Source organism: Rhinoderma darwinii, chromosome 10 (assembly GCF_050947455.1).
Source record: "Rhinoderma darwinii isolate aRhiDar2 chromosome 10, aRhiDar2.hap1, whole genome shotgun sequence".
In the NCBI taxonomy this organism is placed as follows: domain Eukaryota; kingdom Metazoa; phylum Chordata; class Amphibia; order Anura; family Rhinodermatidae; genus Rhinoderma; species Rhinoderma darwinii.
Window position 1 is genome coordinate 48,832,937 of NC_134696.1, and position 17,546 is coordinate 48,850,482.

Here is a 17,546-nt window from a genome sequence, read left to right on the forward strand (position 1 = left end):
ACGAAAAAATAAAAACTTTATGGCTCTCAGAATATGGCGACAAAACTCAAATTTTATTTGTTATCAAAGTAATCGTATTGACCTGCAGAATAAAGTTAACAGCCAGTTTTTCCCGCACAGTGAACACCATAAAACAAAACCCCCCAAAATGATTGAGGAATCACTGTTTTATTCCTATTCCACCCCACAAATATTTTTTTTCCAGTTTCCCACTATATTATAGGGCACAATAAATGATGTTGGGAAAATCTATAACTCGTACCGCAAATAACAAGCCATACAGCAATTTTGATGGAAAAATAATAAAAATATGGCTTTTGGAAGGTGGTGGGGGGGAAACAAAAGTGAAAATCCAAAAAATGGCTGCGGCGGGAAAGAGTTAATTCCTCACAGTTTTTAAGATCTCTGCTTGTTGTTATTCAGTAGGAACATTCATTCTTTAATTCAAGTGGCTACAATTCTGTCCATGGTCATGTGATGGACACACAAGTGCTGGGATCGTTAGAAGACACAGCTCTGATACACGTACGGTGACGAGCCGTGCACCTGTGTCCATCACATGACCTGGATAGAATTTTATCCACTCTAAGTAAATAATGAAGGTTCCTACTGAATAACAACAAGCTGCGATCTTGAAAAACGGGAGCAATTATTACAGCAAATATATTGGAAAACTTTTAATCAAACAAAAACTAACATTTATTTGCTGAAACCGGACAACTCGTTTAATACTCTCCCCTATCACATGTACTGCGGTCACAAGCAGCAGACCACCAAAATCAAAACATGGTAAGATATTAGAAAGAAAGCCAAATTAAAGTAAAAGCATTTTTTTTTATAAAAACGTGTGTGTGTGTGTGTTTAAATATTCAGTATATATATATATATATGGGTGTGATATATTAGGCAGCGAGTGAATGGTCAGTTGTTGATGTGTTGGAAGCAAGAAAAATGGGCAAGTGTAAGTTTCTGAGCTACTTTGACAAGGGCAAAATTTAAATGTCTAGATGACGGGGTCAGAGCATCTCCAAAACAGCAGGTCTTGTGGGGTGTTCCCGGTGTGCAGTGGTTAGTACCTACCAAAAGTAGTCCAAGGAAGGATAACCAGTGAACTAGCAACAGGGTCATGCATGCCCATAGCACATTGATGCACGTGGGAATCGAAGGCTAACTCATCTGATCCAATCCCACAGAAAAGCTATTGTACCAAAAATTGCTAAAAAAGTTACTGCTGGCTATAAGAGGTCTTAGAACACACTGCATCGCAGCTTGCTCCGTTTGTGGCTGCATAGCCACCGAGCAGTCACAGTGTCCACGTTGACCCCTGTCCACTGCTGAAAGCATCTACAATGGGCACATGAGAATCCGAACTGGACCTTGGAACAATGAAAGAGGGAGGCCTGGTTTGATGAATCACATGTTCTTTTACATAATGTGGACAGCTGAGTGCATGTACATCTCTTACCTGGAGTAGAGGTGGCACCAGAATGCATTATGGGAAGAAGGCAAGACAGCGGAGGCAGTGTGATGCTCTGCGCAATATTCTGTTGGGAAACATTGGGTCTAGGAATTCATGAGCATGTTATGTTGACACGTACCACCTACCTAAACATTGATGCAGACCAAGTACTCCTCTTCATGGCAATAGTATACCCTAATGGCAGTGCCCTCTTTCAGCTTCATAATGTGCCCTGCAATGTCGCAAAAATTGTTCATGTACGGTTTAAGGAACACAACAAAGAGTTTAAGGTGTTGACATGGCTTCTAAAATCCCCAGATCTCAATCCGAACGAGCATCTGTGGGATGTGCTTGAAAAACAAGACCGATTCTCCGAGCCCCAAATAACAACTTAGGGTAAAGGATCTGCTGCTAACTTTTTACCACAGGACACCTTCAAAAGGTCTTGCGGAGTCCATTCCTCGATGAGTCAGAGCTGTTATGGCGGAACAAGGGAACCTAGATAATATAAGGCAGGCATATATATATATATATATATATATATATATATCCAAAAAGAAAGTTCAGCAGCACTCCAAAGATCCAAGTAAAAAAGTGAAGTTTATTGAGCCAACATGGCAATGCAACGTTTCCGTCCCACCTTGGGACCTTTCTCAAGCATGCTTGGATCTTTGGGACCTTTCTCAAGCATACTTGGATCTTTGGAGTGCTGCTGAACTTTCTTTTTGGATATACGTATGGTCTTTGGATCGGGACTATCAGCTGGCACCCTGTATTACTGGAATCTATATACTGAATCAGAGTGCTGCCGTTTTGTCTACTGGTGTATATATATATATATATATATATGAAATGTCTTTTTTATATAAATGTTGTTGACATCTTGAACATACATCTTGTAGGTTCACAGGCTCAAATGACTTAACACCTTCTATATTTTATCACATCCCATCAGAGAGTGATGATTTATGTCATGTGATTGCATGTCAATTACTGGCTGCTAGCTCAACCAGATTGCAAGGTGATGACATAAATAGGCCCTTTTTGACCCCATTGGGAAAGGCAAGGTGTGAGAAGATGTTCCATTGCTTGCACCTCCTCTTCTAAATATCTTGTGTCCTCTGGCATCTGGCTAAAATACATGACAAGTGGAAGAAGAAAAATGAGCTGTCTGGGAACCCGGTGGTAGTGATGAGCTAAATAATAATCACTGTTTAGAACTACATAAAGATGATATGTTGTCTTAGGCAGAATAGAGTTCCTAGAGTTCCGAGAGCACACTTTTTTGCACACGTCCACTTTGGATTGTATCATAAACGTTAATATTGCACAAATAGAACATATAATCCATAGGGTAAAACTTGTAATTAATAGACCTTAATGATTGGCTTCAAAGTAAGCTCTGAATAGAATTATCTTCTGCTTGACAAATGGAGCCCATTAACTGTGTCAGAGTCTGGATTCACCAGAGGATCCTCTGGTTCTCTGGTGGGCCAGTATGACCCTGTGGCCTAAGAATGACAAACACCATTGTGACATCATCATATTATAACACACTTGATAAATAAAGACACCAACTATTGTATTCACCATTAAAATAGCACACAACATTTACATTATAACAAACACTATTGTGACATTATCATAATTGAGCTCAGGCTAGGAATAAAGACACAGTCTATTGTAACATAATCACAATAATGTGACATCATCATAATAGTGTGACATCATCATAATAAAACACAGCTTAGGCTTCGTTCACGTCTGCGTCAGGACTCCGTTCCGTCTGAGCTTTCTGTCGGAACGGAGCCCTGACTGACACAAACGGAAACCAGGGGTTTCCGTTTCAATCACCATTGATTTCAATGGTGACGGATCCGGCGCCAATGGTTTCTGTTTGTTGCAGTTGTGCAGGGGTTCCGTCAGGTTCCGTCATTTTGACGGAATCAATAGCAAAGTCGACTACGCTATTGATTACGTCAAAACGACGGAACCCGACGGAATTAGTATACACTGCTGTTTGGCCAATTAGAACCACGTCCTCCCGGGCCATTCAGAGTCCATGAACACCTGACCAATCAGAACCCTTTATGGTCCGTCCAATCAGCATGCTGCATGTTCTATAGAAATCATCAGTGTGCTCCACTTTTTGCCAGGTATTAGGTGTTTATCGGAACTCTGGTCTGTGTGCGCACCTGAGCCTGTTCTTCGATTGCCCTCTGGAATAAGTACAATTTAGTTAAACTCCACTTGCATTTGATCCCAGCTCTGTTCCTAACCACGCTTGTGCCTGATCCTCTGGTTTGCCTGCCTGGAACCTGTAGCCCTACTCCTGTTTCTGATCTCTGGCCTTCCCTGAATACGCTCCTGTATTAATCTTTGGATGTGACACCTGGAACTTGAAGTAATAGATCTGATATTGTGCCCTGAATTCTTTGGTTCTTTGTCTGACACTTGTAGTACTACTCCTAGTGACTGTACTGCTCTAAAATCTGTCCTTCTGTTTCCTCTATCTACCTGCCGACAGTCACATTGTGAGTAGCTTAGTTCCGGGTGGTCAGTACCTAGCATCTAGCAATAATCTTTACAATTAATTAGCTTCCAAGAAATCGTAAGAACTACTTGTGGCTAAACCCCCCACCACCCCATCATCTGAGTAAATTGAGGATTTGCAGTTTTTTTCCCTGATACCACCTGCCAAGGTGAGATTGAGGAAAGTCAAAGGAGAGGAATTAAAGGGTGCTTCTCTTTGAAGAAACCCTATGTAGAATGGCATTGTGTAAACCCTATGTAGAATGACAGTGTGTAGGGGAGAAAAAGGGTCTATGATATTACATTCCAGGCTTAAAATTTTAAAGGATGAGATACCCTGTCATCCACTATGATTGAAATGAGTATCAATGTACAAAGAATTAGTTGAGGATAAGTTCTTAGCTCAAATCCTCTCTTTAGGCTGGGCTCCATCAAGCATGGGGTGGTATCGGTTGCACGACTGATTTGGCACTGGAATGTTTTTTCCGTTAAAAACTAAAACTTCAATGCACATGTGAACAAAGGCTTAAAGGGGTTGTCTGAGAGTTAAAAAATCTATAACTGGCAGCAGCAAATGTTCTGAAAAAAACCCAAATAAAACAAAATACTGAGCTCACCTGTTAAATCCCCTGCCGTTACACCCCAATGTCCTGGTGGTCTTTTAATTGTCTTTGTTTACTTTCCAGGAGCGATGATATGCCATATGGCCTCAGCGATAACATGCCATACTTACTTGCTGGTAATTGAGCAGCATAAGATATATTTTTTTAGGTTGGCACTGAGAAGACAAATCTTTATCAAGATTCTTTTCTACAAATGCAAAATTGACCACAAGCTTTTTCTTTCAATGGGGTTGTCCAGCTGTTTTTTTTCCCCCCAAAAAAAGCATCACACCTGTCCACAGGTTGTGTCTGGTATTGCAGCTCAGCTCAGTTGAAGTGAATGGGGGCCGAGCGGTAGAAACACACACTACTTGTGGACAGGTGTGGCCCTGTTTTTGGAAGAATGCAGTCATGTTTTTCTAATCCTGGACAACCCCTTTAATTTGGGAGATATTAGTGAGAAAACTGGCAAAGCCACAACATTAAAGGACAAATGGGGTAACGTGGACATCTTCCTGTCTTTCTAAATAGTTGGCATGATAACTCTTTATCTCTATAAGTTTTTCATCTGCTTATCTCAAGCATCTAAAGGATACAGAATTTGAGTTCCTTTGAGGTGACCAATGGGCCAGTCACCAGTGAAAACCAAAAGTGGTGATGATATTTGGCTCCTTTCGCACCCTGTCTTCAGCTCGCTACCACCTGTTACCTGATTTCTACCTATATTCAGGATGACATATTTTTTTCTTATTTTTTTAAATTAATAACTCATTCTTAAGCACTATACTATGATAAACATAACAATCTGTTACACAGCAGGTCAAGAAAATATACAAGTATATCATAAATTGGTGAGAAACAAGACAAAACAGAGTTAGGTCAGCACGCAATTTTTTTTTGGTGGGCCCAAGCACCAAGCTGCTCCTATCCGCCTGTGGAGCAGAGAGACATTGTCTACCTGCCCTGCTGCTTACACTTGTAGGCCACAGCCTGCTTAAGGCCTGCAGCCTACTAGAGGACATAGAGCAGGGGTCCTCAACTGGCATGTGTAACCCTCTCTCCACTAGTCTCCGCCTGGATTCTGCAGCCAGTTCTCTATATAGGTGCAGGTCCCACAGCTGGCATTTCCTGTGGATATGACATAAATGGCTAAGATGGTCAAACTCCTTTAAGTTATATGGTTTGCAGAGAACCTGTGTTGGACTAGTATCTACCAGTATATGGTCACTTTGTGGTGGTAATATTGGTCTTTGGTTTACTGTACACGTTTTGCTACACAATTAGGAGTGGTCACATTATATAGCTGAAGGGTGGGCCCCATGAATAATTTCCTTTCCATGGTACTCTAGTCCGGCATGGAATGTGAGGGTCAATGGTAAACTTGTTAGGCATTGGGGCCAAATCGTCAGATGTCTGAATGACACCTTTAGGTTCACACAGAGTTTTGTTTGCCATTAAAGCTAATGCAATTACAGTACCAAGGGCAAAAAAACGCAGCGAAAAAACACTCAGAAGCGAGCGCCGCAGGTTTTTTTCTGCCTCTCATCGATTTCAATGGGAGGTCAGAGGCTGAAGCTGCGGAAAAAAAGGACATGCTGCTTTTCTTTTCTCAAGCGGCCAAGAGTAAGAAACACCTCTGCCTCGAATTGAAATCAATGGGGGGCGATTTCGCCTGTTTTTTGGCGCTGATTATGATGGGTTTCTGTGTCAAAATCAGTGCGAAAAAATTCAGTTAACTGACCCTTAGGGCTCCAGCTTTTTTCCGATTTTGTTTGTACCATCAAATAATTAAACTAAAAAGAACAAAACAAAGAGCAAATTGCAATAAACCAATTTGTCAAGGGAATAAATTCTTTAGCAAGGTATACAATTGCTATTCACAACAAACCACCCACAGTTCATTCATTACCTTTGTCAACAAGCGTAAGTAGTTCCGATTCCTAAGTGATAATATTTGACTCAGGCCTTATTCACATCTGCATCGGGGTATTCCATTGTTCTGCTCCATCAGAGGAGCAGAGCAAGGAAATGCCGGACGCAACAAATCCGTTGCAACACGGAGACGGCCGACGGAACCCATACACTATTGTTTTTGAGAGAAAACGAAACACGGCGCCACATAGTGCAGGTTACCCAAATAAGAATGGATAATTGAGAAGAGTGATGCTCACCTTGAAGCAGTGAAAAATAAGCGATGGAAAGATCAGGTGCTGCTGCTGCCGGGACTCGAGGCCGGTGATTCAAGATGAACGACCGCAAATGCTATGCTGGGTGAGCTGGAAAAAAGAGTCTGCAAGGGCGCTGCTGCACACGGATGAGACCGAAGTGACAACTTCGGAATGATGATGATAAATCAATGATAGAATGATGATGATTGAATAAAATTTATTAGTAATATGACTACGCGTTTCAATGCCGTACCGGCATCTTCATCAGGTCATGAAAGAGAGCACAAAAAACACTGTTTAAATAGAATCTTAAAGTTGGAAAAAACCCCGCCAATGTGAACGAGGGCAGGGCGTTCTAGTGACGTCAGAGTTCAAAGGTTAGAACATGACAGATAACAATGAACAACACATAATAAACATAGTCAAAAAGATAAAAAAGGAAAGATAAAATTCATATGCTAGGAAACAATATAAGATCAATGAAAATAGTGGCACAGAATAAATCGCAGGAATGCAGAACTAAATGAGGGGCTGTCCGTGAAATAAACGGATAAAAATGCAAGATATAAAACATTTATAAACAGTATAAGAATATAATAAAATATGTAGAATATATAAATGGTCAGCATATTAGCACAATAATCAGGAATGTCAGAGAGGCAAATAAAAATTTATCCTTATACACTCTAAAGAACTGAGTCGGCAAAAGCCGGTAAAACATAAATAACGGCTCAACGAATTTAGAAGAAAGAGATGTCCTATGTATAAATTTAGAATGCAAAAACATAAATGTGAACATTACTGAAAGAATGAGAGTAACAATAATGTATATGAATAATGTATAAGAAATTGGTGAACAAATGAATCTGGTATGGTATAATGATACGCTAAAAAGCCGATATTAAAGTCGGCAGCCGGTAAATGGTAGTAAGTGAAGAACGAAATAATAAAGGTGAAAAATGATGAAGAGACAAGAGGCTAAATGATGAAATGTACAATTGTAAAGAACGGTAAGTAGTAATTAACAGTATGTACTATTAATACTAATGATGGCCAAGGACATATGTCATGAATATATTCAAAGAAAACATGAATGTGCCTATAACGGAAAAAACACTAATGATACGAGAGAAACTTAAAATAAGCAAAGATATGAAGATGAAACACTAATGATACATAACACAAAGTTGCACAAATGTATTGAACCAACAGTACGGGTCAGAAAACAGTATAACCATGATATAATATAATGTAATGTCATATAATGAACTGAAACATAAATCAATAAATGAAAAGAATAAGAATGTACTATATTAGTAATTGAGACATTTACTAATCCAGAGTGGACTCAGAGACATCATTGAGGTCATCAGGTTGGAGAGTTTTCATTTTAAAAATCAATTACTAATATAGTACATTCTTATTCTTTTCATTTATTGATTTATGTTTCAGTTCATTATATGACATTACATTATATTATATCATGGTTATACTGTTTTCATTATACCATACCAGATTCATTTGTTCACCAATTTCTTATACATTATTCATATACATTATTGTTACTCTCATTCTTTCAGTAATGTTCACATTTATGTTTTTGCATTCTAAATTTATACATAGGACATCTCTTTCTTCTAAATTCGTTGAGCCGTTATTTATGTTTTACCGGCTTTTGCCGACTCAGTTCTTTAGAGTGTATAAGGATAAATTTTTATTTGCCTCTCTGACATTCCTGATTATTGTGCTAATATGCTGACCATTTATATATTCTACATATTTTATTATATTCTTATACTGTTTATAAATGTTTTATATCTTGCATTTTTATCCGTTTATTTCACGGACAGCCCCTCATTTAGTTCTGCATTCCTGCGATTTATTCTGTGCCACTATTTTCATTGATCTTATATTGTTTCCTAGCATATGAATTTTATCTTTCCTTTTTTATCTTTTTGACTATGTTTATTATGTGTTGTTCATTGTTATCTGTCATGTTCTAACCTTTGAACTCTGACGTCACTAGAACGCCCTGCCCTCGTTCACATTGGCGGGGTTTTTTCCAACTTTAAGATTCTATTTAAACAGTGTTTTTTGTGCTCTCTTTCATGACCTGATGAAGATGCCGGTACGGCATTGAAACGCGTAGTCATATTACTAATAAATTTTATTCAATCATCATCATTCTATCATTGATTTATCATCATCATTCCGAAGTTGTCACTTCGGTCTCATCCACTATTGTTTTTGGAAATCTCTGCTGGCTCTGCGACTGTGACCCCTAACAGCGCCTCCAACACAGATGTGAACAAACCCTAAGTGATACAGCATGACGAAGTATGTAGACACTTCATAAACAGTACAGGTTGAAACTGACACTCTTGATATTTCCGTAGTTAGAGAGCTCCCTTGAATATAACACTTATTAGTCACATAGATTGTAAATTTAAGAGTGTGAGGTGCATAAATCACATGTGGAATGTGAAATAAAAACAACTCCAAACAATTCTTTAATAAATTCTGCTTAAAAGTTTAATCTACTTTATGGATATTTTCTATTTTCATGGATGTATTTTAAGGGAACCTCAAAGCTGAGCAACACAGGACCAAAATTTTTTAATAATTTCAATATGAATTTTTCTATCATTGATTGATCATTTATTCTTAATATATACACTATATGGAGAGAGTATTGGGCACACCACTTAATCATTGAATTCAGATGTCTCATTCAGTCCCATTGCCACAAGTGTATAAAATCCATCACTAGCCATGCAATTCCCTCTACAAACATTTGTGAAAGAATGGGTCATTCTAAAGAGCTCACTTGAGTGTGGTCCTGTAATAGAATGCCACCATCGCAAAAAGTCAGTTCATGACATTTTTTCCCTCCTAGTTATTCCACGATCAGCTGTGAGTGATGCTATTGAAAATTAGATGCAGTTAGGAACCACAGAAATTCAGCCCCGAAGCGGTAGACCACCTAAAGTTACAGAGCGGGGTCGCCAAGTGCTGAGGCGCATAGTGTCTAAACGTCGCCAACGCTCTGCTGACTCAATAAATGTGCGGTATGCAGAGGGAGACCAGATGGTGCATGAGTGGCAGCAGCGCTGGCTGGGACTTGTGGTCCTGCAGATATCAGGTTGATGTCACGGGTGGCGTGGCCGACACCTGCGTCTCTACCTCTGAACCCACACAGCTTTTGTCAAAGTGCAAATCTGCAGTAAAGAGACACCAACTCGGTTGTAACGGGGTAACAAGACTGTAAACTTTACTGATGAGGTCTGTGCAGATTAATGGCATATAGAATACAGTCTGCAGGATAAGAGTATTGGTACACAGACTTACATAGAGGTTTAATATACTTGGTCACAGTTCCCTAAAATTGTATAATTATCTCTAGCTTGACTAGTGGCTAGGATGATGAGGATAACCCTCGGTTGCTATGGGCGACTGACACAGTCCAGTATTATGGAATCTACCGAGGGTAGGGCCTTTACAGCTTGGCTCACTGTGGATGGTTTCTTGAGAGGCTTGATACCCTTTTGTGGAACGTGCAGCGAAATGGATCTCAACTTGATAGCTGGAAAGTGCGCACGCTGGCGGAACCATTAAAGGCGTAACGCGTTGCAGAGACGCCCTTGTACTGCGTTATCTTCTCTGTAACACAGAACTTAGCAAAAGGTGCCCACCTGGTGTGGACTGGAACAGATTTGGATTTGTTGTATTACTTCACAGCACAGTGTAACACTGCGGAAGCTCCAAGGCTGGAAACAGATAAAGAATTGGGCAACCGGATACTGGTGAGCTCACTGGCAGCGCTAGGCTTAGAATCTGGTTTCTAGATAGGGAACTGGACATATGTGGCCTAATGTAGCCTAAGCTAAAGTTGGCCGAATTAACAGACAGCATGTCTCTCTCACCTCATGGCTGAGCTAGCACAAGTCTCCCTACTCAAAACTGGTGTCTCCTGGTTCTGTCTTCTCCTGTCTCTTTTAACTGTGCTCTCTGGAACTCTCGGTCCGTGTGCAACAAACTCACCTTTATTCATGACTTATTCCTTTCTAACTCTCTCAACCTTCTGGCTCTTACAGAAACATGGCTACACCTGTCTGACACTGCTTCCCCTGCTGCTCTATCTTATGGTGGTCTCCAGTTCTCTCATGCCCCCAGAACTGAGAACAGGCAGGGTGGAGGAGTAGGTATACTTCTTTCCCCACACTGCACTTTCCAGGTCATTCCCCCGGTCCCCTCACTCACATTTCCCTCTTTTGAAGTCCACACCCTCAGACTCTTTCACCCTTTTCCCCTCCGAGTGGCAGTTGTCTACCGCCCACCGGGCTCACCCCGCCAATTCTTGGATCATTTTGCTGCCTGGCTTCCACAGTTTCTATCCTCTGAAACACCCACTCTCATCATGGGTGACTTCAACATCCCCATTGATAACCCAATCTCCTCATCTGCCTCCCAGTTTCTATCTTTAACCTCGTCCCTCGGTCTGTCACAACTTACTAACTCTCCTACACATGAAGACGGGCATTCACTTGACCTGGTCTTCTTCCGGCTCTGCTCAGTTTCTGACTTTATTAACGCTCCTCTCCCGCTTTCTGACCACAATCTTCTCTGCTTTACTATCAAATATTCTCTGCCTCCTCAGGTCATCCCTACGTATCAGACATACAAAAATCTACATGCCATTAACACTGTGAAACTCATAGACAGTCTACAGTCCTCATTGTCCCCTATCTCTTCCCTCTCCTGTCCCAATCTGGCTGCCAAACTTTATAATAACACTCTCAAAAATGCATTCGATGAAGCAGCCCCCACTACACTCCGAACCACCCGACAAAGACGACGACAACCCTGGCACACGCCTCAATCCCGCTTTCTTCAGCGGTGCTTGAGATGTGCCGAACGACTGTGGAGAAAATCGCATTTGGATGCAGATTTCCTCCATTACAAAGTTATGCTCAAAACTTACAACTCTGCCCTTCACCGCGCCAAACAAGTCTACTTCACTTCTCTCATCTCCACACTATCTAATAATCCAAAACGCCTCTTTGATACTTTTCACTCCCTCCTTAGTCCTAAAGTGCAGACGCCAATCACAGATCTCAGTGCTGAAGACCTGGCCAATTATTTTAAAGTTAAAATTGACAACATCCGGCATGATATTATCTCCCAGTCCCCTAGTAACATCGATCCCCTTCCCCCCCGCACTCCCTCTTCTTCACTCTCAGCATTTGACCCAATAACTGAAGAAGAAGTCTCGAGGCTCCTCTCTTCTTCTCGTCCTACTACCTGCCCTAGTGATCCTGTCCCCTCACACCTCCTCCAGTCCCTCTCCCCAGCTGTCACTAGTCACCTGACTAAAATATTTAACCTCTCTCTTTCCTCTGGTATCTTTCCCTCCGCTTTTAAACATGCCATTATAAACCCATTATTGAAAAAACCAACACTTGACCCATCCAGCGCTGCCAACTACCGACCAGTCTCTAATCTGCCCTTCATCTCCAAACTCCTGGAACGCTTGGTCTACTCTCGCCTTATCCGCTATCTCTCTGCTAACTCCATTCTTGACCCCTTACAATCTGGTTTCCGCACTCTACACTCCACAGAAACTGCCCTTACTAAAGTCTCAAATGATCTCTTGGCGGCTAAATCGGACGGTAAATCCTCTCTCCTGATTCTTTTGGATCTCTCTGCAGCCTTTGACACTGTAGACCACAAACTTCTACTTAACATGCTCCACTCTATTGGCCTCCAGGACGCGGCTCTCTCTTGGTTTTCCTCCTATCTCTCTGACCGCTCATTCAGTGTGTCATTTGCTGGTTCCACTTCTTCTCCTCTTCCCCTTGATATCGGGGTTCCTCAGGGATCAGTCCTAGGTCCGCTCCTCTTTTCTCTCTACACAGCTCCTATTGGACAAACCATCAGCAGATTTGGCTTCCAGTACCATCTCTACGCTGATGACACCCAATTATATACCTCTTCCCGTGACATCACCCCTGCTCTAATACAGAACACCAGTGATTGTCTGTCCGCTGTCTCTAACATCATGTCCTCTCTCTATCTGAAACTGAATCTTTCTAAAACTGAGCTCCTTGTGTTCCCACCATCTACTAACCTCCCTAAACCTGATGTCTCCATCTCTGTGTGTGGCACTATCATAACTCCTAAGCAGCACGCCCGCTGTCTCGGGGTTATTTTTGACTCAGATCTTTCCTTTACTCCTCACATACAATCACTTTCACGCTCCTGTCATTTTCACCTCAAAAACATCTCCAGAATCCGCTCTTTTCTTACGGAGGAAACTGCCAAAACTCTCATTGTTGCTCTGATTCACTCTCGTCTTGACTACTGTAACTCATTACTAGTCGGTCTTCCCCTCACTAAACTCTCCCCTCTCCAATCTATCCTCAATGCAGCAGCCAGGCTCATCTTTATGACCAACCGCTACACCAACGCCTCTAATCTGTGCCAGTCACTGCACTGGTTGCCCATCCCCTTCCGAATAAAATTCAAACTTATTACTCTCACCCACAAAGCTCTCCACAGTGCTGCACCTCCTTACATCTCCTCCCTCATCTCTGTCTACCACCCTACTCGGGCTCTACGTTCTGCCAACGACCTTAGATTAAAATCCTCCATAATCCGAACCTCCCACTACCGTCTCCAGGATTTCTCTCGTGCTGCACCCGTCCTCTGGAATGTGCTACCCCAGACAATCAGATTAATTCCCAATATCCTCAGTTTTAAACGTGCCCTGAAAACACATCTATTTAGACAGGCCTATAACATTCCCTAATCTGACTCCTTTCCATGGCCCTCCATTTAGATTAGTCATCAGAATAAGATTCCCTCACACTCCTTCTCTTCATGTCCGTCATACACGGATACTGGCTGGTGACCGGCTCATGCAGCTTTATGTTATCACCGCATGTGTATATAAATGGCCGGACCATTGTACAGAACAAACACTATTACACTTTGTGTCTCCCTTATGTCCTCATAGATTGTAAGCTCTTGCGAGCAGGGTCCTCACTCCCCAGGTTTGAATTGTAAATGAACTTTGTCACTATGTAATGTCTGATATTGTTTGTTTCATGTTCCCTCTAAATTGTAAAGTGCTGCGTAATATGTTGGCGCTATATAAATAAAGATTATTATTATTATGAGGGGGTGAAACGTCTAACTCCTCCCACAGAGCTAGCGGATTGGCTTCAAGTAGAAGCCTGAGGAGTAGCATCTGTCCATGTATTTTACTCCTTTACAAATTGAGATTACTTTAACCCTTGTACAACATCACTTTTAGGGTATACATGAGATTTGCAGCAGATAAAAGGAAGTGTATATTATTACGCACTTGGAACTCATGGTACCCAGCAAATACACGGGTATAACATAGAAAGAACTCCTCAGTCACCCGACAACTTACATACATTAGCTGGGAAACGGTACCGGGACACTGCCAATGCAGAGTCCCAAATCTCCTCTGGCATTAATATCTTCACAAAAACTGTGCACCGTGAGCTTCATGGCATGAAGCAGCTGCATACAAGTCTTATTTCACCAAGCACAATGCCATGCGTCGGATGAAGTGGTGTAAAGCACGCCGCCACTGCGCTCTGTAGCAGTGAAAACGTGTTCTGTGGGGTGAATAATTGCCCTTCTATTGTTTGTAAGGCAAAGTTGACATAGAGTTGCACCGCAGCATACTCAGACGATGCAAGTTACAAACAAGCATATAAAAACACGCGACACGCCAGGATACTTGTATGTGGAACTATATCTGGTAGTTTGAGCAGTAAAGTAGCTATTTATTTCCTGCTTAAAATATTAGCATGAATATATCTGCAGCATTTACCTGTGACCTGTAACATCAAGATAATTACCAAGATATTAACCTGCACGGACGCATCAATTGTTTTCATGGACACTAGAAAAAAGTCGCAGCCTGGACTACATAACTAGATGGGGGGGCCTTGTGGTTGACAGGCATAGCGGACAGGGAAACAGCAGTTGGTGAAATTGGAGGCACAAGACGAGCACTAATAAAGGATGCATGAGAATGGTACTGTTCAAGGGGCATGATAAGGTTACTACAGAGGGTAATGAAGTGCTACAATGGTGAGGAACCAAAGATGGCTGCATGGCCAACTGTTCAGAGAAAAAATGTTGCTGAAAGCAATCTTCATGACTTTCTGAGCCTGAAGGAGACGACAGGAAAACAAACAACTACAATCATAGAAAACGCCGGAGGTATTATTAAATCATGGCATGCTGGTATTCAGTCATGGTATGGTTGTAATTTTTGAGCAGGATATTCTAGAATTCTTCTGCAGTATGTTTTTTGTTGACTGTAAACTGATGCACATTGGCATTAGTTTGTCACATAGAAATAAATAAGATCCATGGGCTGACCTATCTTGATTTGTTTTTTTGAGAAATAACAAACTGCATAAAACACTAGTATTGACAAACACTGGGGCAGATTTACTAGTCTGGTGATACATATGCCCATCTCAGCTTTCTGCTCCACTGGAGTACGATGCGACAGATATATTAATAACGCCTCTTGATACATTTTTTACATCTTTCCGTTGATCGTTGTGGGCCAATGACTGCGACTGTGTGCCAACCATTTCACCCACCCCCATTCCCCGACATAATAAAAAAAAAAGTATGCTTACCTCACCGCTCCTATTCTCCCCTCCGGGTCCCCTCAGGCTCTCACGGCGGACCACAGTTTATATAATGTCCTGATCGAGCAGCGTCAGGGCCTCATATGATGCGTCACATATAATGTCCTGACGTTGCCTGGTGTCAGTATATTGTATAAGGCTGTAGTTAGAACCTGAGTGGACTCCAAGGGGAACGGCAAGGAGGAGCAGTCAGGTGAGTATATATTTTTTTCAAAATATGTATTTAATCGTATTTTGTTTGTTCGATGCTGGAGGGTAGTCTGATCAGGGGGGGCAAGGTATGATGCAAGGGCCTTTACCTTAGTACGCTTTACTGGCGTATATTTCCACTAGAATTTAGGCCAGTCTTCTGGCATAAATTATAGTAAATGTTTCGGAATGGGTGGAATTGCCCCCTTTTGTAATCCATTCCCCTTACTACAAAAGTGGCGAGGGTGGCATAAAAAACCCAAAAGTCTACATTTTCAATGCAAAATGCAACTTTTGGACCTTTTTGGCGGCTTTTCTGCGCCGGAAAAATGGGGAGAAAGGTTGATTAATTTACCCCCTAATCCAATGACTTTGTGGTACAAATATTTGGTCATGGTGTAGAGGTATTAATCTATCACTTTTAACTACACAGAAGTAATAGGAAAAGGGGAAAGGAGGAAAAGGAGCGTGGAGGGTTAAAGTCGCCTTCAATTAGGGTCTATTGATACCGACTGGAACAAGAGCAGAAAGATTGTGTTGTGCAATGTCCCCTATTATTATTGCCACGTTGTAAAGTATTGATTGTTACAATGTGTCATTACGACTTAAGTCCCCAATAATAATAGGGGACATTGCACAACACAATCTTTCTGCTCTTGTTCCAGTCGGTATCAATAGACCCTAATTGAAGGCGACTTTAACCCTCCACGCTCCTTTTCCTCCTTTCCCCTTTTCCTATTACTTCTACAATTCAATAGGTGGTGTACACCTGAGCATGGAGGGATAATCTATTTTAAATTAATATCAAAAGTGGAGGTCTCCTCTACTAATCACTTTTAACTACACGTCAACATAAAGCTAAACATATCAATTTTATTATTTTTACACATACTAATGTCTCTAATTAGAGATGAGCGAACTTATGAAAAGTTCGGTTCGGCTGGCTCGCCGAATTTCTTGAAAAAGTTTGATTTGGACCGAACCTGTAATTCAAGAAAGCCCATAAAAATCGTGTATGGAGCTCCCGTAATGACGGGTGGCTACATGTGTGCACCCGGCATTACGGCAGCGTTGCTAGGCGACGTCAGTAAATAGTCACTGTCCAGGGTGCTGAAAGAGTTAACTGATCAGCAGTAACTCTTTCAGCACCCTGGACAGTGAATTCCGATCACAATATAGAGCAACCTGTAAAAAAAAAAAAAAGACGTTCGTACTTACCCATAACTTCCTGCTTCTTCCTCCAGTCCGGCCTCCCAGCCGTTGCCTTGGTGACGCGTCCCTCTTTCGGCATCCAGCCCGACCTCCCTGGATGACGTTTCAGCCAATGTGACCGCTGCAGCCAATCACAGGCCAGTCACATGCTGTAGCGGTCACATGGACTGCCGCGTCATCCAGGGAGGTCGGGCTGGATGTCAAGAGAGGGACGCGTCACCGTTGCCTTGGTGACGCGTCCCTCTTTCGGCATCCAGCCCGACCTCCCTGGATGACGTTTCAGCCAATGTGACCGCTGCAGCCAATCACAGGCCAATCACATGCTGCAGCGGTCACATGGACTGCCGCGTCATCCAGGGAGGTCGGGCTGGATGCCAAGAGAGGGACGCGTCACCGTTGCCTTGGTGACACGTCCCTCTTTCGGATGATGCGGCAGTCCATGTGACCACTGCAGCCTGGGATTGGCCTGTGATTGGCTGCAGCCTGTGATTGGCCAGTGATTGGCTGCAGCGGTCACTTGGACTGAATCGTAATCCCGGGAGGTCGGACTGGAGGAAGAAGCAGGGAGTTATCGGTAAGTAGGAACTTCTATATTTTTTACACGTTGATGTATATTGTGATCGGAAGTCACTGTCCAGGGTGCTGAAACAGTTACTGCCGATCGCTTAACTCTTTCAGC